Below are 25,002 nucleotides of genomic sequence, written 5' to 3'. Positions count from 1 at the left end.
GGCGCCAAAAAAACGCTGCCAAAAAGTCTATATATCGCGTGAAAATATTAGCATTGCTTTTAGGCAAAAGCACAACGGCCTTTGAAATATTTTGCTTAGAGTTATTCCATAAGTATGCATGCATGTATGTTAGGCCGGGTCGATTTGTGGGGAGGCAAAAAAATCGCCCATTGCTCTGTGAAAGTCATATTCTAGGGATCAAAATAAGAAACTTTGCCGAAGGAACCATACCTCTAAAACGAATTCTGATGTCCCCAATTTGGGTCGAACTTTTTAGTTTCTTTTCTATAACTCACTTAAATTAATTTTTTCATTTACATATGTTCTGACTAAATAAATTTCTTAAGAGAAAAAATAGATATTATTATATAATAAATAAATAAAAATAAAGAAAAAACATAGCCATTTAGCTGATTTTTTCATGTAAAGGCCAAAAATGGTGATATTTTGAAATTGGGAGACATCAGAATTCATTTTAGAGGTATGGTTCCTTCGGCAAAGTTTCTTATTTTGATCCCTAGATTACGATTTTCACAGAGCAATGGGCGATTTTTAAATCGACCCGCCCTAATGTATGTAGTTGCACTGTCAGGCAATCGTGAAAAAAGGTGTGCATACGCCCTTTAGTGAATTATTGTATATTTGAAAGACGATCGTGATTTAAAAAACTCTTTCTTCTCCTTTCAATTATGGCTTGAAGCCAATTTCGGTAAATTAACTCAGTGCAGTAAATAGTATCTTTATGTGAAAACGCGTACTATAGAGTTGCAGAATCATTTCCTGCCACAGTATTTCAAACTGTAAATTGTAAAAGGAATGACGCTCAACCTATAAATCGCTGGGAATAGCTAGCTTCCTCTGCACTTCCTTCCATTCCAATGACAAATGCCTGAGCGATGGCGGAAACGATAAAATCTAGCTGACTTATCACCTTCGCTTTCACATTTCCAGAATTTTTAAGCAGCATCTGCCCCTTCCCACAACCCGCTTGGCTTAGTGAATTTCTATTTGTGTATTTTTTTGGTTATTCCTTTCATTTTTTTACAATTTTATGTTACATGTTCATGTTATATATTTATTTGGGTTATCTTTTTAATTCATTTATCATCCTTTCACTCTCATTCATGTGCTTTTTTCAAATTCTAGATTCTCTTTTCTTATGGCACTTCCTTTCAGGTCCACCCGTTCTTGGTGCTCTCAGCTCACTCTGCATTGGTTAACTCAGATCCTGCGCTGCTGCAATAAATCAATACCACCAACTTCTGCATTTTCCAGCTTATACGCACTAATTCTTTATGTTCTCTGCTACTCCTTTTTTTCTTATTTCATTTTATTACATTGTTTACATACTCGTATTATGCTTTAGTAGTGTTTGTCTTTGTTTTGCTCGTTTATTTCTTTTCTTTGCAACTTCCTCAGACTTCCCCACATTTTCCACTTCCTCTTCCTTCTTGGCCGCTCTAAGTAAAACCTGCTTCCTTTGTTGCGCAAAGCACTCGCCGACTCACAACCGCAAATGCACCATCCATTTTCAATACCTTGCGAGTCCAGAGCCTGTCCCAAGTGGGCACTTTAAATTGTCACACTATTCACTTGCTTGCGGTCCATGCGGCCTACACCCACAAAGCGCAAAGCCATTTATTAACTCCACCGCCGTTGCACGCACTGAATTTAAATAAAATGCCCTCCCGACTCGGCAGCGCTCAATGCCAGCCGACTTTGCTTTTTGCTCTTCCGTCGATTGCGGCTTTTCGACATATTTTACGTTGCGTCGGAAATCAGCGCAGCATTTATATAAATTTTGTATTTCATTACAATTGTCATGAATTCTTTTATGCAGATGAATTGTTGCCGCAGTGCTACGAGGGTGTGAGTAGTGTTCGAGTACTCGTATAACTGTGAGTATTATTGAGTTTGTGGTTGCCCGGGTGAAGCGGCCACACGACACAATAAATGGCACAAAGGTGCTATAGGGGGCTACATTCTCAAGAGGACGTGGACGAATAATATCCTACACAACTACTATAACTCCAGCAAAAAGGAATATGTTTTCAGCTCAAGAACGTTGATACTTGCTACCTTGCAAATGCTTGCCGCAAAAGCATCGGTGGCACATTTTCTCATGCATAAATTTCACTTACTTTTTGTTTTCTCTTTTTTTGCGCTTTTCATTATTTGCAATTGCTATTACCATTTTTATTGCTGTCGTTTGCTTACTGGTGGCACGTTTGTAATGAGCGATGACTGCAGTGGGTGTAGCGGTTATGCGCCTCCAAACTTCTTCTCGAACTCCTTCTCCATTGGACACTCAACGAGTAGACGTCGAGTTGAGTTAATCAATAATTTATCGACTTTTCACTTGCAACTTGCTCAGCTTGCTTCAAAATGTAACTGAGCCAGCAATTTTCGTTGCGTTCACTTCACTTAAATTACTTTTGTATGTATATGTGTATGTGTGTGTACTTGTCTGTTCACTGTAGAATCTATTATTGCTTTTGTAGGGTTGTTGATGCGCAAAACTTCTGCATTTTTATTTTTAAGGAGCACTTGGGCATTGATCGTTTGTGCTATGATGCGAATCCTTTTAGGAAAACTTTCTGTGAACGGCATTCATTGAAGTGGTACATTCAAAAAGCTCATTTTGTAGGGTTGCCAGATTGTTGAATTGCCAGAAAAGGGTTTTCCGAGAAATTCGAAGAAAGTACTGTTACTACATATATTAAATAACACAAACGATTCATACACAAAATGTGTTGTGTCGCACCACTCTTGAATCGTTGATGAAAAAGGAGATAACTTTTTGTGAAGCTTGCCTTGTTACGCAAAGACTTCTTGTGTGACGTGTGATGCCTTGAATATGATATCAAGAATTTTTTTTAATTTGTTTTAGTTTATAACTTAGAGAATTTTGCGGATTTTTAAATTTTTTGCCACAATGAAGGTTCTGTTCAAAGATTTTTCAATGCAACTCTCTCCAAATGCAAACATACTAATTTTTACTTCATTCCCCCATTACAATTAAAAGTGCACTTTTCCCGTATTTAGCCATGCCATGACTCGATTTTGTTTTTTTTTTTTAATGAGTTTGGAACTCATTGAATACAGTCTAAATGTACTACGAAGGCTCCTCATATATTCTGCTATTTATTTTAAATTAGTAATTTTAAAGTTCGGTGACACAAAAGAAACCTGGGAAAACCTGGTAAGCCCGCCAACTACGCCACGTTACTATTTAGTGTTAACGTTCCCAAGACAGTCGGTTCTACGTAACCGGAACAACCCGGATTTATATCCAGCCAAAGATTGTCTCCTCAGCAGCATTCCCCGTACATGTATGAGAAATGTTTATGCAATAACAACAACAACTATTTAATATTGGAAAATCTACTTTCTCACAAGGACTGAAGAGGTGGTCTGCAAATTACCTGTGTGATCGACACCCGTCAATATTTCGCGATAAATTCTCAAAACAGAGGAGGGCAATGTGATTTTCTCCCCTCTTATTTTTCAACTTCCATGATTCGAAACTTACTCAACAACCAGAGGGAGTGTTTTTGATCTCATACGCTGACGATATTCGATATTGGCATCTCGTCTTTTCACTGCAAGGGATCTCCAACTTTCACTCACTAAATCCACGGCCGCGGTACTTACAACATGAATGAATGAGATCCAACTATCATTGGAAGGCAATACCGATAATACATCATTTCCGACAGTAAATAACTCGAAGTTATTGGGCGTCAATTTCAATGTTTACTCCAGTTGAGACGAAGGCAAAGTAGCATTGCTAACGACATTTAAGCAAACGCCCGGCTAGTTCTAAATTATGCGGCGCCCATCTGGTTACCTTGGACTAGTGATACGCAGTGGATGAAGCTACATATACCTGTGGGCAAAACTAAAAGTAAGGTGAATCTGGTTGTAAAATGAGAAATCTTTATTTATTCTTGTAAATCAATTTCATCTCCTTCAAAATAATCCCCTCTCGATGAAATACATTTATGCCAACGATTTTTCCAATCCCCGAAACATGCCAAATAGTCCATTTCCGGTATAGCCATCAGCACCTTCTTCGATTCAGCTTTTATCTCCTCAATCGACTCGAAACGCTTTCCCGGGAGTGGTCTCTTGAGTTTTGGGAATAGCCAGAAGTCACACGGAGCCAAATCAGGCGAATACGGTGGTTGCGGAACGATATGCGTGGAATTTTTGACGAAATGGTCACGAAGAACGAGTGCAGTGTGAGACGGTGCATTATCGTGATGCAAAAATCAAGAGTTGTTGGCCTATAATTCTGGTCTTTTTAGACGAATTGCTTCACGTAAACGACGCATAACGCTCAAATAATATTCCTTATTTACAATTTGGCCAGGTGGAAGGAATTCATAGTGCATCACACCACAAAAAATCGAAAAAAACTGTCATCATGACCTTTATTTTTAAACGACTTTGACGTGCTCTTTTCGGTCTGGCCTCGTCTTTAGCACGATATTCGCTTGATTGGTCGGTTGTTTCAGGGTCGTAAGCATAAATCCAAGTCTCATCTCCCGTAATGATGCATTTGAGCTTGTCCTGATAGTCTGAAAGCATTGTTTCACACACATCAACGCGACGACTTTTTTCCAAGAAATTGAGAGTTTTCGGTACCAAACGAGATTTGACTTTTCGTAGGCCCAAATGGTCTTACAAAATGGTTTTCACACGTCCTTCTGATATTCCGATCATATCAGTAAGGTCTTTAACAGTCAACCGACGATTTTTGAGTACTAACTCCTTCACTTTATTGACGTGTTGATCATCTGTTGACGTCGATGGTCGTCCGAAGTGCTCCAAGTCATCAACACGTTCTCGACCCTCTTTGAAGTATTTGTACCACTTATAAACATTTTTCTGCGACATGGTCGAATCACCAAATGCCTTCTGCAACATGTTAAACGTTTCCGCAGTCGAAATTTCATTCCGCAAACAAAATTTGATGGCACTTCTCTGCTCAATCAAATCAGACATTGTAAAAATCGAAAAATGCACTCTTGGTCGTTTGGTTAACACAAGCGTAAATATATTACTGATAATGACATTCACATGAAAGTTGACCCAGATGTTATTAACAGTGCTGCCAACTCATGAAAAAAATAACTAGAGCGAAATTTTAATCCCGCGAAGTTTGACAAATAAATTCACCTTACTTTTTGCCCACAGTAGTACCTGCCAACGCAGCAGATCGGTTCTGTACTCAGAATAACGACAGGATACTTCTAATCCAAGATATCCCTGCTGGGGTGTTACCATAGGAACCAACTCCTAGGCATCTAATAAGGCATCTACATCAATTGAGTGACGAGATCCAAGACTATACACGACAACCACCGGACCTCCAAATACACAGACAGATAATTAACAGCATTCAACGGTCCGCTCCAATCAACTCCAATCACTACTCATTACAGATGAAGAGCTTCAGCTAGGATTACACAATTACATCCCGAATAATTTTGCAGGTTAAAATCCAGAATCGAACCTACAACTATTTACTTATTTTATGTATGAATATTTATCAGAGGAATTCATATACAGCCGCCTCTCAGAAAAAAATTCTGGTTGCACGCCTAGCTAGCACCCGTAATGATATCGAACATTTGGCCTTTACTTAGTATGTATGAATAGGATTTGCATTTTGACAGCCCATTTAAAATGAAAATATATGGCGATACACACAGACATATATTGAAAACCATCCATCCCCATTTATCACATTCCACATTTTCCCTCATTCGCTTTCCATTGTATGCATCCCCCATCCTCCTTCGATAAGCTACTGACATTTATTGTTGATATCAAACAGCTGCTTGCTACATCAACTAAATTATTCGTGTCCATTCGCATGAAGTGCCTTGACGGTCAATGTTTGCCATTGTCCTGCGAGCGTTTTACTTAAGCTTCATTTGGCGTTTCGCTCGAACAATTACGGACGAAGACTAGTGGCATTCCCTCTACGCCTCCACTGATTTGTCATAAAGTCAGTCATAAGTTTTCGCCAAAGCATGGGCTGCTGCTAGCGGTTTTCTTCGGCGCCTCAGGAATATTAATTAATAGTAAATGCTCCTAACGGTTTAGAGTAGAGCGGGGTACTATGAATAGGCGGACTACAAACGATTGTAGTTCATTGTTTGTGGGCTGATAGTGAAAGCTCATTACAGTTGTAAACACAGCAATGAATACCACTTATCGTTGTTCGTACAGCAACAAACAGAGTAATTCCAATGGAAGCCCATCTGAACGTTCCAATTGCTGTCACTTTGCAGGACAATAACTTGTTACGGTATTTGTATGCAAGTGCACTACTTACTCGTACATTTCGTATATCCGCGTGCCGTATTTGTCAAGTGCTCTGCCGATGCGTTATTGTGTTGTTCAAGCACATGTCAACAACATAGGAAACATGCGCTCAAGTGCCGCGTTGAGTGTCCACTCTGCGGCTACCGATAATTCTGAGTGTGGCTTGCAATTACGCATAAGTATGTATTTATACATACGTATACATATACATATGCACATACAAGTAGCCCAGCAAGAAATTCAACTAACTTTAAGTCCATTTCATCTGTGCTATTTCTCATCTACTTCTCACTTATCTACTTATTATTATATTATACGTATTTTTAGGCTGGCTTTTAATGGGTTGAAACCTAAAATACTTGCACTCCGATTGGCAACTACCCTGTAGTTAAATGTATCAGCAGTGAACTACCTCACAATTATGTATTTTAATAATATAGAAAGAATCGCAAACCCAACTAATCAGCCAACTGTCTTTTTTTCATATAAGCAACTGGTATTTTTACAACGGGGATATCCTACGAGTTGTCAATTGTCCGATTTTGATCAGAAATATACCAGTCCAAGTAAATACTAGCCAAAACTACTTGAGTTGAAATAGGGAATTAAAAAATAAAATATATTCATGAATACCCAATAAAAACCTTTTTATTAAGTACCAATTAAAATATTGCACATTTTTATTTAGTAACTTTAAATTTACTAAAAACATTAGTCTTACATTTTCCAAATGTTCATAGAAAGGAAAAATAAAGGCATTAAAATTTCAGAATTGGTATCACTCCAAAGATTCAATAAAAGCATTTTTCTTAACCTGTTTGCAAAAGTTACAGATTTCAAGCACAATAAATAATATTTTGTTTATCTCTCCCAGCAATATTAAATATGTTTTTGTTGGCGCAGCGACGATATATTCAATTGTATATATGCATAATTTGCGCTTACAACCGTCATGGGGTGTTCGACCTCCTATTTGATGTTCTTCCACAGAAGGAGGGACCTACAGTTTTATGCCGCCTCCCGACAGCAAATGATATTTTATGAGAAGCCATTGCCTATTAGAAAAAAATGTTTCTATCAGTTGGTGTTTCTTGCACGAATTATATATGTACTCGTTGTAATGATTTACAATATACCAAAATAAAAGTTAATTAAAATGTTGTTGTTCAATGTTGCAAAATAGGACTTCTCGGACTAGTTCGATTTCAGTCAGGAAATTTTAGGGAGTCAGGGAGTTTTTTTAGCTGCATGAGAGCTGGCGATATCGATAACTTTGTTTTGACAGCGGAAAATGGCAAACTGTGCTGACATTTCGGCTCAGTAAGGTTTGATAAGTTATCATAAATCGTTGAACGCCAGAACAACGTTGGCAAATTCCGAATTGTAGAAATTTACTTTGAAACAAAAACAAAAAATACATCTGTTTGCGAAGTTCATAAACAACTGGCGGCATCATCGGCTCTTGTTTCTTTCGAAATGAGGAAGGAGCTGCCGTTTCGATGAATGGCGAGCCGTATCGAGCCAAACTGACTGGATTTTTGTTTTCAAAAATTAATCTTCTTAACACCGACGGTTTGGTTCCAACAGGATGGCGTAACTCGCCGTACAGCGCGCTTCACAGTCGACTTATTCCAATATACAAGTCTCCATTGACGTCATATGGCCAGATGTATTGGAAAAAGTTGTCGAAAATTGAAGTGTTCGAATGTACCATCCAACTCGTAGCCGCGGCGGACATATGTTGGACATCATATTCAAAAAATAAATTACATGAAATTATTTAACAGATTATAAGGAAAAAAATGAATTCCAACAATATTTCTGTTTTTTATTATCATTTTAAGTTTTCAAGTTGATTGAAATATATTGAAAGCGACACCTATTAACGATTAGTTGCGTGTGCGTCTTGATGTTGTTCCACAAATGGAGGGACCAACAGTTTCAAGCCGACTCCGAACGGCAGATATTTTTATGAAGAGCTTTTTCACGCCAGAAATACACTCGGAGGTTTGCCATTGCCTACCGAGGGGCGACCGCTATTAGAAAAATGTGTTTCTTAAATTTGGTGTTTTACCGAGATTCGAACCAACGTTCTCTCTGTGAAATCCGAATGGTAGTCACGCACCAACCCACTCGGCTACGGCGGCCGTAATCGCGATGATAAATGTAAATATTTCACAGTTCCGCCAAAGCAAACCATTAAATTGATTCGAAAAAAATAATACAAAATAAAAAAAATGATTTTCAAACATTTCGTAAAAATAGGTCAAAAATAGCGCAAAGTTGTAACAAAGAGGAAGTGAGTATGTTTTTTCGTATATTTAAAAGAAAATATTGTTGCTGAATTTAACTGTGTGCGCCTTATGAATTCTGCATATAACCAATTCAGCGCTGTAATTTAGCTATTTCACAGACACAATTCCGGCAAGGACATATGTATATGTATACTTGTATTCACACAAGCACACACATACATAGATTAGACATTTGTATGCAAATGATTTTCTGTACCAGCATTTCCATTTACTTGTATATGAGAATTTTCTTTTCTAAAGTACAAACTTGCATGCCTCTGCATAGCTGCCCGACTGACAACCTCGACTACTTCTCTCCTGCTTCCGCTTGCAATTAGTCACCTAGTGGCCAAACATTTCCGTGTCATTTAAAATTAGTCGTTGTACTTGTGAGACCATCCATCCGTTTGTTGACCTCTTCAACCTACTAATATCGATTTAATTGCAGGAAAGAGCCAGCAATCAAACAACTAACTAACAGAGCCGCCTCTGTCATGGCTATCAGCAATGTCACATGGTCACGCCAACGACGACGGCAACAATATCATTTCAGAAGATTGTTTTCACTCCATCGAGCACGCATAAATACGAGAATACTCACACACAGTAGTGTACACATACCAACACATCTAAACGAAACATTTTAGTGCGTTTAGCGACTATTAGCGCTTTTTACTAAAGTCTCATGAAATTACGAATTACCATCAATTTTTTATTCTTGTTAACACTTAGGAACTCATATAACTACTTATTACAAATTCCTGCAAAAAATATGATAAATGAATTGGAATACTCCTCATTAGTAGCTAAATTAGCTAATTAAAGTGATAAATATATGCTTTTGTTCATCCATTTCTCTTGCCTGCATTTTTACTTTCACTGACAGATCCACACGGCTGGACTAGGAGCAAGATGGAGACAATTACACTACCTACATACATACATACATATACTCGTATACTTTTATAAGGACTTATAGCCTTTTTATTCCGCTCAACTTCTTATCACGATGCTATAGTAAAATGCTTGATTACAAAACCTTACATAAAAAATTAAAAAATCTTTGGGAAAAAACCAAAAATAAGGGGAACATTAAAAAGAAAATTTGGGCATTGGCAAAAAATTATGTGAACCTGCTCTTGTCCGACCACTGATATTACATAGCATTTGTTTTTTTAATATTTTAAAGTATTTTCTGAATGCAAAAATGTGTTTGGAAAATAACCCAGAATCCAAATTAGGCGCGATTGCATAAGAATATTAATCTTCGAGTATATTAAAGACCTCAGAGATCACTGGACTAATTACACAAGATTAAGTCAGTCTGTATTGATTGTTACTGAATTGTTTACTTAAATGAAAATTTATTACTTCTTTGAGAACCACCACTAGCGCTTGCGAGCAGCTGTTCCATAGGTAAATATAATCGCTCATTGTGCATTTTTTTTGCTTTTTCCTTGTTCACTTCTTTCGGGAGCATGGGGTCTCGACAATACTCTTCCATCGTACTCTGTTCTGTGCTGTAGTTTTTGCTCCGTCCCATAAGATGTCGGCATCTGCTAGTTCACGCAGCATCGACCTTCTCCAAGTGTTTTTTGGTCCAGTCCAGTGTCATTCTCGTGATGCTGTCTAGTGGTTTTCTCAATGTGTGACCTATCCATCGCCACTTTCACTGCGTTTTATTTGCCTAAGGTGCATGTTCGATATTTATTTCTCACAAATTTAACAATCAGCTCATTATTACATTTGTAAGAAATCAGCTCATCACTATATTTCTGAATTAGCGAATTCGCATTTGAAGAATTGACTGAACGCTCAAAAGCGTCTATCCAGGCTTTAATGAAGAACTATTGGCAAACGAAGATATGTATTAAAAAGTAAAAATAGCTCAATAAGTAAAGCTTCTTGGGGGAATAATTAGAATCTTTAATGCCAACGATAAAGTGCAACTTAATCCATCTAGTAATAACGCGAAGTGTGCTGAAGAGTACTGGATTTCACAGGCGTTTGCCCTGAAACAAGCCACGCATAATTGATATAAACAAAAACAAATCGTAAGAACTGCACAGTTCAGTTTAAAGAGGAAGACAAAACTTATTATAAGAGTAATTTAATCGGTTCTGATAGAAAGCAAAAACTAGGCACAGAAAAGCTGATATTCCTGAATCAAATCTTAGGTCTTCTTATATAAAAGAATTATGTTTGTTTGTTTTGCGCGTTCTTTATGTGTTGCCGTACCGTTCACCCGATTCAGATAAAATTTGGTCAACTTGTTATTTTCACTTGGTGGCAGATCATAGCAAAACTCCGATAGGTAGTGCCGTAGTCGAATTATTGAGAACTTCGATATTTATAAACCAACCATAGGTGGCACCGTTTACGAGTTATTGCCAACTTCTATATATCTAAGCCAAAACGATTCACATTCCCAACCTGGAATGGTCTGCGCAAAAAAACTTTTTAATTCAGTCCCGAAAGGTGAGATAATGTCATTTGTGCAAAAATTCCTAATCCCGAAGCAAATCCAATGCGGTTTGTTATTGTAACAAAAATCATTACATGGTAAACAATAAATGCACGAAAAAGTATCGCAAAAATTTCGTTCAAGAGACATGCACTGCAGATGACGGATATCCGCAATGCAGATGCCAAAAGCGAGAAAATGGAAGTCATAAAACAACAATCAGAATAAGAAATATTGACGTTGAAATAAATAGCAGATGGATTGAGCCGAGATTATGGCTTTGTTACGGAAAACCTTGAAAGCACTTATCAACGTCGAATATTGTCTTTTTGTCATACCCAACAAGTATGCACGTCGAATCCATCAAATACGTCAACAACAGCAGTGAAATGGCAGAAGACTGATGAACGCAACGATGCCGTGAGTCAATTTCAAACAGGTGGATATATCAGCAGTAATGAGTCCGTTTGGCGAATTTGAAGATTTTTAATTCACAGCCGCCAGTCAAATGTTGTTCATTTCAGTTTTTATTTTGAAAACAGACAAAGAGTCTATTACACGGTGTAGTTGCAGAGTCGGAACCTGTCCGAGGAGAATGAGTTTGCCAAGACATTATTGTCCGCAGAAGTTCCAATGTACTATGTATTTACTGATATACTTAGTCCTGCCATAAGTTCTGTTACAAGTTAAACCTGTTAAAGATATGAAATTATAATACTTTTTATTGAAGTTAGTTTTATTTAATTATGTAAATATTAAAATAAAATTTAATTTCTATTGGAAATTGTTACCATTTACTTTACCACAAGCCTTGAAACGAGTATACCATTTAGCTATTGCAGCACGCACGGTTTCAATGGGTATTGACGGCGCTGCTCGAACCAAAAATTGTTTGAGACTCTCCAAATTTCTGTGAGGTCTTTGACAGGCCATGTTCTTCAATTCTGACCACAAGCTGAAGTTCAATGAATTCAGATGCGGATATCCAGACGGCCAATCTTCTGCGGCTATGAACCCAGGAGTACTGTTTTTTAGTCTCTTAGATCCAACGCTCTCCATTGAAGAGAGTACTGCTCAAATGCTTAACCACGCCTTCTAAGACATCCTCATGGTATAGTTTTGCCCCGGTCTTAACCCCTTTTTCGCAGAAATGAAGAGATGTAACGTCTTTACAAGACACTCCACACCAAACCATTACGGAGGCTAGATGTTGGCCACGTTGAACCTTTCGAACAACATTTTTGCGTCTTTAGAAATCTTAGTATAGATTTTTATTAACAACTTCTTCAACAGTTGAAATAAATAATATTTTCATACCGTTCACCGCGTGCCACCGAAGAAGCTGCTTGCATCTGTTGAGTCTAATTTTCTTCAAGCACATTGCCAAAAAATGATCATTTGAGCGACGGACGGCTTTTGCGTCGATACATTAATTTCCCTGGGCATGACTTTCTGTTTTCTAAGGGGATCTCTGTGAATTATTTCGAACATATTCGAACAGCTTTTATGCACTGGTACGAACCACTCGAGGACGACCACTTAATTTCCTATCTGTCACCTCAGACGTTTGAGGAAAACGATTACAAGCAAACTTTCTCGAAATATTAAGTTTTCCCTACAGTTTGTAAATCCCACTTGCACTTTTTCCACACTTAGTAATGCAATCACTGCAATGCCCACCCCATTGTTAACAAGCAAAATTTGCCACGAAACTGAGTATAATTTACGAGTAGACAATGCATACGAACAAAAGCAAAAATAACGGAACTTTTTTCTGTGAATTTGTTCTGGCCGTGTGCTTTGTAAAATTTGTCACAGAATTTATGGCAAGACTAAGTATGTATTATATATTAGAAAATACACACTTCTTAAATAGGACACATTCATTTGCAATATAAAACCCTTTTTGGTAAATTTTTGCTCTTACTAAGCATCTAAAGTGATGAGTTTTATCACGGTGTTCGGGGAACTTTTGCTTATATATATATTTTAGTATAAACGCGGACCTGTTCGAGCTTGTTTATGGTAGACTTACTCAGTTTGGGTCTGCGCATCAACAACAACTAACTTCGTGACCACATCCGCCGCAGGTACATCAGATAATTCAGGCATTAGGAAAACGTATAGTAAAAGTACTGCACCTCACGTTCTCATAAAACTGCTCGGCTGCGATTGGCAACAAATAAAATCACCGGCGCTTAAATGATTTTCGTAGACACGCCAAGAGTCTTCTAATGGAAAACCGTAGCTATTTGTCTGTCGTTATCACTTGACTTGATACTTAGGGGACACACACTTATTGATCTGCCTCTTCTCACACACAGCACATCGTTCGTCATTCCTTTTGATTTTATATATTATTCAAAATCAGTCCCACAGCTGATAATTTAAAATTGAAATGAAAAAATTAAAATTAAGATTTGCAAAGAGTTAAGAATTGGCAGTTCAGCCGCTGTTCAGACATTTCGAAATAACTTCAGCTTTGTGGAATGTGCCTTACACTTTGAATTTTTGTTACACTGTTGTAGTTTTAGTACGAAATTAATAATCTTATAATGCTACCCATAACGCAATAATAATAATTATGTTTCATTTCTTTTGCAGGTAAGCACAACTACAAATAGTATAAATATTTGGACGAGTTGCGAATAAACAGATAGCGAAGGGAATATATTATTTCATGCAGGTAAGCAAAAGTGTAAAAAACCTATTGACGATTTAAGGGGTCATGGTAGTCTAGAGCTCGAAAGTTAAGGGTATTTTCAGGAATTTTGTTTACAATAAAAAAATGAAAAACGATAATTAATTGTTTTAAGCTTTTCACTTAACTTATTTTACATACAAAAATGAAAAAAAAAATTTGTTTAAATTTTAATAATTTTAAAAATGGCGCTGAAATTGACCCTCCCGAAAAATTGGACCTGGACGGTGTTGTCCATTTTGGCTCTTCTATTTATGTGAAACACAAAAACCAAAAAAATTATTAATCACTATGACTGTAGCTATGTCCCGCTACTAGAATAAAAAAAATGACAAAATGGCGCAGTTTTGAATTTGACACTCTAAAAATCGGTTTTTTTTTTGGAGTTTTTTTTAACAAAAAAAAAAAGAATTGATTTAAATAATAACATGATTATAGTATGGGTCATTGATGTTGTGAATAACATATTAAAACTTCAGGCGATTCGGACTGCTCTCTACCTAGTTAATGGGCTGTAGAAGCTATAATATTGGGAATTTCCGCACGAAAATTTCACAGTATACTCTTAAGATACTATACTTTCGAAATATCGAAAAAAAAAACAAAAAATCGATTTTTTCAAATTTTTAGACCAATAATATAATAAGCAAAGGGAGAGTAAAGTGTCCTCTAAAAATATAAGAAATAAAAGGAAAATGCGGTCTTCGCTAATCTAAAAAAAATATAAAAAAAACTAGTTGTAAGAGTGTCGAGCAACTTCCCCTCGAAAAAATTTTAAAGTTCTCGAAAACTGTTATAATTACCAAAGTAACGAAAAAATTATTCTCATTAATATTATTCGATTATGGCAACTAAAACACTTACGATGTCTATCAGCTACTATAATTTATAAGTCAAAATGATACAATAATTAGGCGCTACAACAAAATAAATTAAATAATGACAAAATGGTTACACAATAAAGCCCCACGTGCATATCAAAAGGGACCCGTGTATCATTAATCTATTTGAATATGAGTTGTAAGTGTTAATCGATAGCAATCATACGTTAAATTCACGTGTAAAAACTTTCGTTTTCGATTTTGTGTTGGCTTTTTTGTTACTCAACTATAAAAAAAATCGTTTGCCTTTTTGATGAAAGGAAATAAGCTCCTCCCGTTTAAATATTTACCTAACAGAAATTTGTATATCTAAAAACCGATAAACTCTACTAAATCACATGCGAAGTGGGTATGTTACCCTGCAGTGAAAATTACTAGTTGTGAAGTTAAACGCCAACAGTTCACTTTCCAGCTCAACCAGTTCGTGTTCTACCTCGTTTTCATGTTAACAAGTGGTCTGGTCATGCATCACCGATTTCCACAGTTTCCAATTTAGCCAATTTCACTGAATACTGTATTCCAGCTTTCTCAGCAGGACAACAAGTGACTGTATCCATACTGACAATCGAGTATGATTTTATTAGGTAAACTTTATATCTGAGTTTTCATACAGTTTTTCTAGATTGGCTTCGATCTTATAGAATTAATAGACTTTGTGTAATGTCTGTTGATAGCGCCTCATTTGCACCTGTTTCTGCATCCTCTGTTGTACACCAGAATTTTTTTGGGATCCTTACTTTTTGTTTTTATTTATGAATAATGTACGTAGTTGTTTTTTTTCGACAACTTCCTTCTGAATGCAGATGATTTAAAAATGTATTATATTATTTCAAACTCGGCGGATTTACTTAGACTTCAAGCTAATGTTAAAAGTTTAGTTAATTGGTGTCTCTCGATTATCGCTTAATATTAAAAACTCACGCATTCAAGAATAGCAAACATCAATCCTACTTGTTATGACATCGGTGATGATGTACTTCAATCTGTTGAAGAACGTTTTACATTTCTTAATCACATAGAATTTATTATATCGAATACGTACTCTATTCTTGGCTTCATAAGAAGGAATAGCTTGAACTTTGCAGACCCTTATACTCTTCAGCTGCTATTTACTACATTTGTTCGATCTACATTAAAATACGTCTCTATTATTTTCTTAAGTATGCTCTCCCTTCTCTGATCCTGTCGCATCATATGAAAAATCCTGCTTACTTCTAATGAATCTCAAACAGCTAGAAAGTAGAAGATCGGGCTTGTCGCTATCCTTTTTGTTTAATATTATCAGGGGAGAAATTGACTGTTCCTCTCTTCTAGAAATTATTAACGGTCCCTGCCATGTCTTTAGGATCAGACCAAATTATGCCTGTATTACTCCAGTTGCCCGTTCTTTTCATGAACTCAATGAGATCACGAATTCTATTGAATCGACTTTACATTATCCAAACCATGTTTTATGCTCAACTAAACTGCGTGTTGAGATGTTTTTTTTTTTTGTTTTTTAAATATACTTTTATAACAAGTAGTCATTGAGAACAATTGTTTATTGATTTCAGAATAAATAAAATACCAGTTCATACTAGCTGAAATATTCTAGTCCAATATGTTTCTAAAATAAGCAGTCATAGACCAGTTAAATTATAAAAACAAAAAACACACATTCCAACATTTTAATATATTCGTTTCGAAAAGTCTATACGGAATGAAACTTCTTTCAGGCACAGTTGCTTAAACATTCTTAAATGGGTTCAATGTTATATTATATTATAAGTAAATCCTAAAAAAATTAAAACAAATTCTTAAACAAAACAAATAAAGAAATACAGAGTGGAAACCTTAACTTTGAAACCATAAATAAAATTAATTCTAGTAAAATTTGTGAATTATTTTTAAGTGTCCAGTTGCAGCGAGCATTTTTTACGAAACAAAAAACATTTTTTATTAAAGTGAAATGATTTTTTTTACATACATTTATGGTTAATCGGCATCTGATTACGGTATATGGAAAATAAATTGAATATTGCATTGTTATTCATACTTAATGGTGGGAAATAATTATTTCTTTTAACGTTTTAAAGCTTAAACTGAGTGTAACAATAATATACAGGGTTGCCCATATTCGACGGACCCGACGGATTTCGATGACTCTTTATGCCCATTCCAATCGGCGAGGCTTGTCCGCAGGTAACAATCTTTGCGTCAATTGAATCTCATTATTCCCGATAAATGCAAATCAATGCGGATAATTCGTTGCAAAGTGGTCCGAGCAATGCCCAACTGCTGAGAACGGCGATTTTGGGATGTCCTTGGCGACGCCTTCGTCGGTTTTGATTTGGCCTCTTTGGATTAGAAAGAGCATCACCAGTCGAAAACCTTTCGTACAAACGTTTAATGGTGTTCTTAGAAGGCGCTCTTTTCACATTACTTAATTTTTTATACGCACGTTGAGTTTTCACAATTGACTTCTTTTGTTGAATGTAAATTTCAACAATTTGGGAGCGGTCGCGTGGCGTGTACTGTTGGTAAAAATTTGCTTGGACTGACGCTTCCAACGTGGTAGGCCATTAAGCGATCTGACGTCGCTGTCAAAAGATACCGGGTTGCCAGATGGGTCCATCGAATATTGGCAACCCTGTAAATCCACTGCCCTTAATCTCGCTGACTTGTGCTGCGAGGCTATAAAATGAATCAATTTAACGCAAATGTTAATTAATTGTAGCTTTTATTTGATAGACTTGGATATAAGATTTCTCTTACAAATTTATTTATCAGTATCTGAACTTAAACTTTCTCATCTAAACAAAATGAATTAATTTGTAGACAAATTGACACATTTACTACGAAAATTATTCTGTTCAATGACGAACTAGTATGATTCCAACTATTAAATATATTTGAACCAATATGTTTCCATGTTAGTTTGGCTTTTCCCTGCAATGTAAATAACGACACTGTCCCTGCTATAGAAGAAATACCCATGCACCGAACCACCACCTGGCACTCGCCAGTAATTTTACGTACTGCTTTCCGTAAGTAAATCAACATAGTCATGGACATTAATTCGCTGAAGAACGTTTGAGTACAATAACAGGGCTAAGCAATGAGTTTTTTAACCACATTTTTCCACATTTGTTCTATAGGTTATGACCAAATTTCCGCCCGTAAATATATTCATGGGAATAAAAACTTTGGTCTGGGCTTTCTTCTTGATTGAATTTTCATATTTCAAAATCCGCTATACGAGTGCTGTATGTTGAGTTTAGTTCTTGGCTGCATATTGAGAGTAATGTGTATGAAATATATATAAAATATCTTACATTATCAGCCTCATTATTTAGTAGCTACACCTCGTATATGTATATACATACAAAAACTTAAAATGATATGCGAACAACTAAAGGGCAAGGCCGTTGCCGCTGTTCAAATATTAGCAGGAGTGACACAGGGTAGGCAGGTCATAGTAGACATAAATACATACATACCTACATATACATACATATATAAGTATATGGTATAAAAATCTAAGTATATATAAATACATAAGTATGTACGTATGCACATATTATATATTGAAAAACTATGGCTTGTTTGGCGCATGGCTCGCCCTCTCTGAATCCATACAAAATAAAAAAAATATTTAATATTTCATACCGATGTATGCAAGTATGGTTGCGGGCGTGAGTAAAGATGAAAACTTGTACACGTGTTTACCAAAAAAACATTGTATCCATACACAATGTGTTATTTTGATTTGAACGGTTTTCTAAACGCGCTTTTCCCAAGGCATCGACCTCTGCCCGCTATTCCGTAACCGGCGACGGCCCTCTTATATTTCAAATATGTACGTGGGTACAAATATGCGCTAGGCAACAAAAAAGAAACACCAATATCAATTACGCTTTGTTTGTGCCACTTTAATGAGTTTAATTGCAATAATCACATTCTGGCAATCACTAACCAACTGTATTGCTATGTTTCAATACTTGACAACTTTCACAACTCTTACGGCGCCTATGTGTTATTAGAACTGCCAGGCATGGCTATTAGGGCCAAATAAAAGCTTTTTTAGAGGAAGGAGGTCGAGAAGTGTTGTACGCGCACACATACATTCACACTAGCAGAGAGGTTACTGTGAGGGTATTACTAACAGGCCACGCACATTGCAGCTGCTTTAATAACATGTCGCCATCAGCGCTGGTGCCAGACATTTTTTTATCGTGGGTGTTGGGGTTTCTAACACTAAAACTTTGTAAGTGTATTTAATATTAAGGTACTTAAATGTTATGGCCATAGATGTTATTCCAGATGAAATCGGCTGAGAACACTCTGCAGAGCCTAACTCACTCAGTCTTGCTTCTCCCGCCTTGTTCTCAGAAAGGTTTTTAATGACCGCAAAGGATCGCCCATAACGCAAAATCTCCGGTTTAGGTTGGCTTAAATGGAGCAGGTAAATAACAGAAGGGCCCTGTGACTGAAAGAGAAGGTCTACGCCAACAGCCTAGGGTCGATTCAATATCTCAAAGAGGTCTATCGTGAGGCTATCGAGGACATAGGGCAGCCACTTTGCAATTCGGTTATGGAAAATTTCATGAAAAGGATATTGTCTTGTAAGCGTGGTCGTGGTGGTCATTTGCCTGATGTTATTTTCCACTATTAACGGCATAACTTCCTCTTTAGAATGAAATAAACATCCGATCATTTATATTAAAAATTTGCATTTTTCTTTGAATATCAAAATAACACTTCTTATTTCAAAACCCTTTATGTTAAGACTGAATCTTCGTCCTTCCCTCTGAGGGATAAAAACCACTCACACTTTTCATATGTTAAGGCTGAATTTCTGTCCTTCCCTCTGATGTTGCAAGCTATAACGATCATCACCTTAAGTTTGTTTAATTCGAAACAGTCATCCCTAATTAAATTCAATGCGCAGGCGTATAAAGTTCGGTCCGGACTGAATTAAGCCTTCCTTGCGTGTTTTAATTCTATTGTTTCATAAATGGTACGCCCAGCGCGTTTCGAAGCACAACAGCTATTTTTTTGGCATAAAAATAAAGTTTGAGTCGGCAGGTGGCACTACATTTAGAAAACTATTGGTCAGAACGTCTGTGAGCCCATTCAGCCTCCGTAAGTACCCGTAAGTACAACTCTGACTACCACCCAGTCAAACATGCGCTGCCCCATAAAATTCTTTTCCTCTGCCCACACCGTCGGGACTTTATTAAGGTCATTGTAAGCCTCCCCTTATACTCAACACCTGTCCAACTAAGCTTTGAAGGCAACCAAGCGTGCACTACCCATATCTTTATCTACATACATACATACCAAGTTTATAAATTATTTATAAGCTGCGTTTGGGCGCACAACTTCACACTTCACTCTTATATTGACGCTCATTCACACACTAACATAGCTTACTTAGCTAAGGTTTTTTTTGTTGTGTATGACCTCGCTTTACTTTTACTTGAATTAAACTTTCAAATTGCCATTTTTCTTATGCTTCCGAAATATTTAAATTTTACATTAGTATTCCTTTTTGCAACGTGTTTATTACATTATAATTAAGGCTCAGCAATCTTATTGTCCACCTCATGAGTTATTCAAGTAGATAGGAATGAACTTTCTACAACTCAAAATGTATGTGGCATTTGGCATATACAGGGTCACTGGGCAAGTCGTCCTTGATAATAAAGGGCATTATTTAGGTAATTCTTGATTGTGGGACAGAATGTCCAAAACTCAACCAATTTCGAGATTACTTATAGGTGCACTTCTTTAATGTTACTTCAAGTATTCAACATTTGTTTTATTTTTATTGAAAGGGTATGTCAAGTAATAAAAATCATCAAGATATGAACCAAGTCGTAATTTTACGATTTTGCACTAAGTCTATCCTACTTCATATCATTGAAAACAAATTTTTTTATGGAAACTATTCTGCAAATTATTTGAAAAACTTGTATTTCTATCCTAGCTAAGAAAGTATAAATGAAATATGTATCCCAGGCGAATTACGGACCTAACTACTAAACAGTAAAATTTCATAGGAAGGAAAAAATTGTAAAAATATTTATCAATTCTAACTTTTTTATTCAGTTTAATTCGTTCTCGACATGGCCGCCCCTGTTCCTGATGCAAATTCTCATGGTATTCCTCAATTACTTTTCACGACGCTTGTTCCATGATCTTTTGTTTCAGGACATCCACTTTATCATTGTATACGAGTCCTTTTATTTTTTCACACACCAGCAAATCCAAAGGCATTGAATCAGGGTTCCCTGCCCAATAGTGGGCATTATGGTAGTTAGTGAAATCATATTTTCGAACTTATAGCATACATCTTCAAAAGTTTAGTCGCCGCAATGAGTTCCATTCTCCTCTCACTTGCACAGGTATTGCAAATGACAACTTCCACTGTGACAAGCTTAGGTGTTCTACAACAGCATTCGTAGATGTAGTTGGCTCTACCTCAAGAAAACGTTGTATCTCGTTTTATTGTTCCTCGTCAAACAGTCGCCCCTTTTCAGTGCGCGTTCTCATTACAGAACCAGTTTCTTGTAGAATCCGGCGGTAAGCACCATTAAAAACGCTAACATCAAGTCAGCGGCGAGTAAAACACGGTAGCATTCATTCCATTCATGGCTCCTTCGCTGAGTCCGTAACACATTAGAATATTAGCGTATTCCTCATTCGTATACTTTGCCATATTCACAAGCAGAGATCAAAATCCAGTTTTCAAACCAAATCACACAGTCAGAAGAAGAAACAGGTGCGGTGCAGCACATCCACCACGAAGGAATCCCATAAGCAGACTAAAGACACAACGAATGATTAAAAAACTATGAGCGGTGACTTAATGATCCGCAATGATCACCAGATCTTCTTCAGTCGTATAATTACGCCTGATCTGTGTGGTAGTTCAAGGGGGCCTGTAAACGGCCAGATTTTCCCTGATTTTCATTAAAATTATTTAAAAAAATTATTTCTTTCAAAATTGGCATACAGTTTATTTATCGGCAATTATCGGCAACGTAACTATACCTCTCCCAGCGCTCGAACGCAAATAATAGAGTCGTCACGGTTGATGATCTATAATATAAGAAATACTTAAATTTGCGTTCTAAAAATTGTTTGACATATTGTATTGCCAATTTTTTCGAAATTTTACAGGTAAATAATATAATCTAGATTATTAATATAATCTCTACTTATACATGCGTGTGTCTTGAAAGGGTATTAAAATAATTTTGGATTTCGCTGGTGTTGCTGCTTCAACACAGATATCATTAAAAGCTCTTAAATCCCTTGCAACTCAAAATTTTTTTCGTTTTAATGTCCGTTGAAAAATAAACCTGCTTTTCAAAAAATAGGAAGAGCGAAGGATATACTTCAACTTTATATGTAAATATAATATAAAATAATATTTTGTTTATCTTTCCCAGCAATATTAAATATGTTTTTGTTGGCACAGCGACGATATATTCAATTGTATATATGTATAATTTGCGCTTACAACCGTCATGGGGTGTTCGACCTCCTATTTGATGTCCTTCCACAGAAGGAGGGACCTACAGTTTTATGCCGCTTCCCAGCAGCAAATGGTATTTTATGAGAAGCCATTGCCTATTAGAAAAAAATACCAGTCTAACGGTTAGACTTGATAGAAGTGAAACCTTCCGTAAAACAAACTGAGAGAGAATAAGACGAAAGCAGCATTAGGAGCGGGATAATTATAGGTTCATTATAATATTGCTATAAAGTTCATATTTTATTTTCTTCATTTTATCATTATTCATCCTCAATGTTTTCAATTTCAACAAATGATACGAGTGGCTTATGATAGATAAAATATGATACAAATGCTTTGGTTTCGATGTTGTCAAAAAAAATACCCAAACGGACCGAAGAAACAGACTTACAAATTTCTTCCATTTTCGTCTACTTGTATTCATATAAAAATTTATGTCTCTTCCCACCTAAGCTAAATGTATTAGTATATTTTTTCTTGTATTTATTCAAGGCTGAAATCCAAAAAACTGTTTTCAATAAATAATCAGAAATGTCCTACAATGCAAATTTCAAAAAAAAAAAAAATTTATTTCTTGTGATTCGAACCAAGAATTTTGGATCGGAAGCTCACATTGCTAGCCGCTCGGCAATCGCGCCATACTGTCGGTGTTGGCCTAAAAGTTATTTAGTTCGTCGCTACGTTTATATGTAATTCGTTTCACTTTTTCCCAAATCACTCCCAACGATTCTAAAGAAGTTTTCACTTCAAAAATTAATGTACGAAATATTTATACCGATTCACTTAAACTGACTTTCAGTATCTAAACCAAAAATAGAAAAGCCAAAAAACTGTTTTCAATAAATAATCAGAAATGTCCTACAATGCAAATTTCAAAAAAAAAAATTCCATTTTCGTCTACATGTATTCATATAAAAATTTATGGCTCTTCCCACCAAAGCTAAATGTATTAGTATATTTTTTCTTGTATTTATTCAAGGCTGAAATCCCGGCGGTACTGCAATACCGGGTCAACCCGTGGCAGAGGCGGAGCAAGCCCATAAAACACTCCGCGCATTTCCAAAAATTAGTTTAACATTTGTTGTCCTCCGATGGAGAATCTATCAGATGTTAAGCTGATAGGAACAGATACCACACTACCTACTTCAATAGATTTTCTAATAAACCTTTTGAGAATTTACACGCTCACAAAAATTAATGTACGAAATATTTATACTGATTCACTTAAACTGACTTTCAGTATCTAAACCAAAAAACTGTTCAATAAATAATCAGAAATGTCCTACAATGCAAATTTCAAAAAAAAAAATCCATTTTCGTCTACATGTATTCATATAAAAATTTATGGCTCTTCCCACCAAAGCTAATGTATTAGTATATTTTTTCTTGTATTTATTCAAAGCCGAAATCCCGGCGGTACTGCAATACCGGGTCAACCCGTGGCAGAGAAGGAGCAAGCTCCTAAAACACTCCGCCCATTTCCAAAAATCAGTTTAACATTTGTTGTCCTCCGATGAAGGATCTATCAGATGTTAAGCTGATAACCACACTACCTAGTCAATACATTTTAAATAATAAACCTAATAAAACTTTTGAGAATTACACGCTCACAAAAATTATTTATATCAACATATAATATAACGCTTCGTAACTAAATAACTTTTAGGCCAGCGACGACAGCATGGCGGGGTAGCCGAGCGACTAGCAATGTGAGCTTCCGATCCAAAATCCTTGGTTCAAATCACAAGAAAAAATAAAAGTTATTTTTATTCATTTCGTCGCTACTTTTATATCAACATATAATATAACGCTTCGTAGCCAAGTTGGTCGCTTTTTTCGTTTCACTTTTCCTCAAATCACTCCCAACGATTCTAAAGAAGTTTTCACTTCAAAAACACTAATATCTTGAACGTAGAGCTGTAAGAATCAGTTCTACCCTTTTTTACGTATTTTGTTATTAGCAAAATGTGGTCACTGCTTATGAAAGTTACTAATTATCACCTCTAAATGCCTCCTCTATACCTAAAACGCATCATGCGATTTTTCCGAACCAGTGCGATAAGTCTTAAAGGACCACTCTTCTACCACTCACTAGGAACTTGGTTGAATAATTGTGACCTCGATGCAAATGTAGATAAGTCTGCTCCATTCTCTGTTTTTAAGCCCAGAAACTATATGGTGCAAGTCAGAACTTTCGAAATAATTCGAATATCAGAGAGCAGATCTGAAGTAAACTGCGTTTTCGACCCTTTTCTCAAATATAATTTCTTCCTTCTTTTGCGCATCCATAAATAAATATGTATTTGTATAAATATATAATTAGTTTGTCACACCTTTCTTATGTGACCAGGGTTCAGACTGTCACAAAACAGCAGATAATTTTTTATGAGAAGCTTTTCTGAAAGGAATGCATTCGAAGAATTCCCGTTGTTTCCCAAAGGGGCGACCGCTATTAGAAAACAATTTACAGTCTAACATATTTATTTCAAATTGGTTCAACTCAGCTAAAAAGGAGCCACCAAATAATAAATCGATTCTTCCTATATTTAAAAGACTTGCCATCTACGGAAAGAATATCGTCAACTCAAGAGATTCAAAGTATGGAAAAACTAATTCAATTACATCATAAATCAGTGAATAGTGAAGAGTGGGAAAGGATTGCACACAAATGATACCTGCCGCAAATTATTCAAGTATCAAAGACAATTATAAGGTGTGAGTTGACATGAGAAGCCGGCAAAGCTATTTAAATTATTTGTAGGCTGCAAGTTTACTGTTGACTAGGAGGCAGTCACAGA

At 36.3% G+C, this 25,002-nt stretch overlaps 1 protein-coding gene and 2 pseudogenes across 1 annotated transcript in view; 1 reads left to right on the top strand and 2 right to left on the bottom strand.

Annotated features, from left to right (window-relative positions):
- The window catches only part of LOC129238983 (irregular chiasm C-roughest protein), a 109,068-nt gene that overhangs the window by 54,606 nt on the left and 29,460 nt on the right, over nucleotides 1-25,002 (top strand). The gene's annotated exons all lie outside the window — the stretch shown is intronic.
- On the bottom strand, nucleotides 23,175-23,360 carry LOC129239853 (U2 spliceosomal RNA; annotated as a pseudogene).
- Nucleotides 23,597-23,780, bottom strand: LOC129239881 (U2 spliceosomal RNA; annotated as a pseudogene).

This window comes from Anastrepha obliqua, chromosome 2, assembly GCF_027943255.1.
Source record: "Anastrepha obliqua isolate idAnaObli1 chromosome 2, idAnaObli1_1.0, whole genome shotgun sequence".
Taxonomy (NCBI): Eukaryota; Metazoa; Arthropoda; class Insecta; order Diptera; family Tephritidae; genus Anastrepha; species Anastrepha obliqua.
This window is presented reverse-complemented; position numbering and strand designations above follow the sequence as displayed.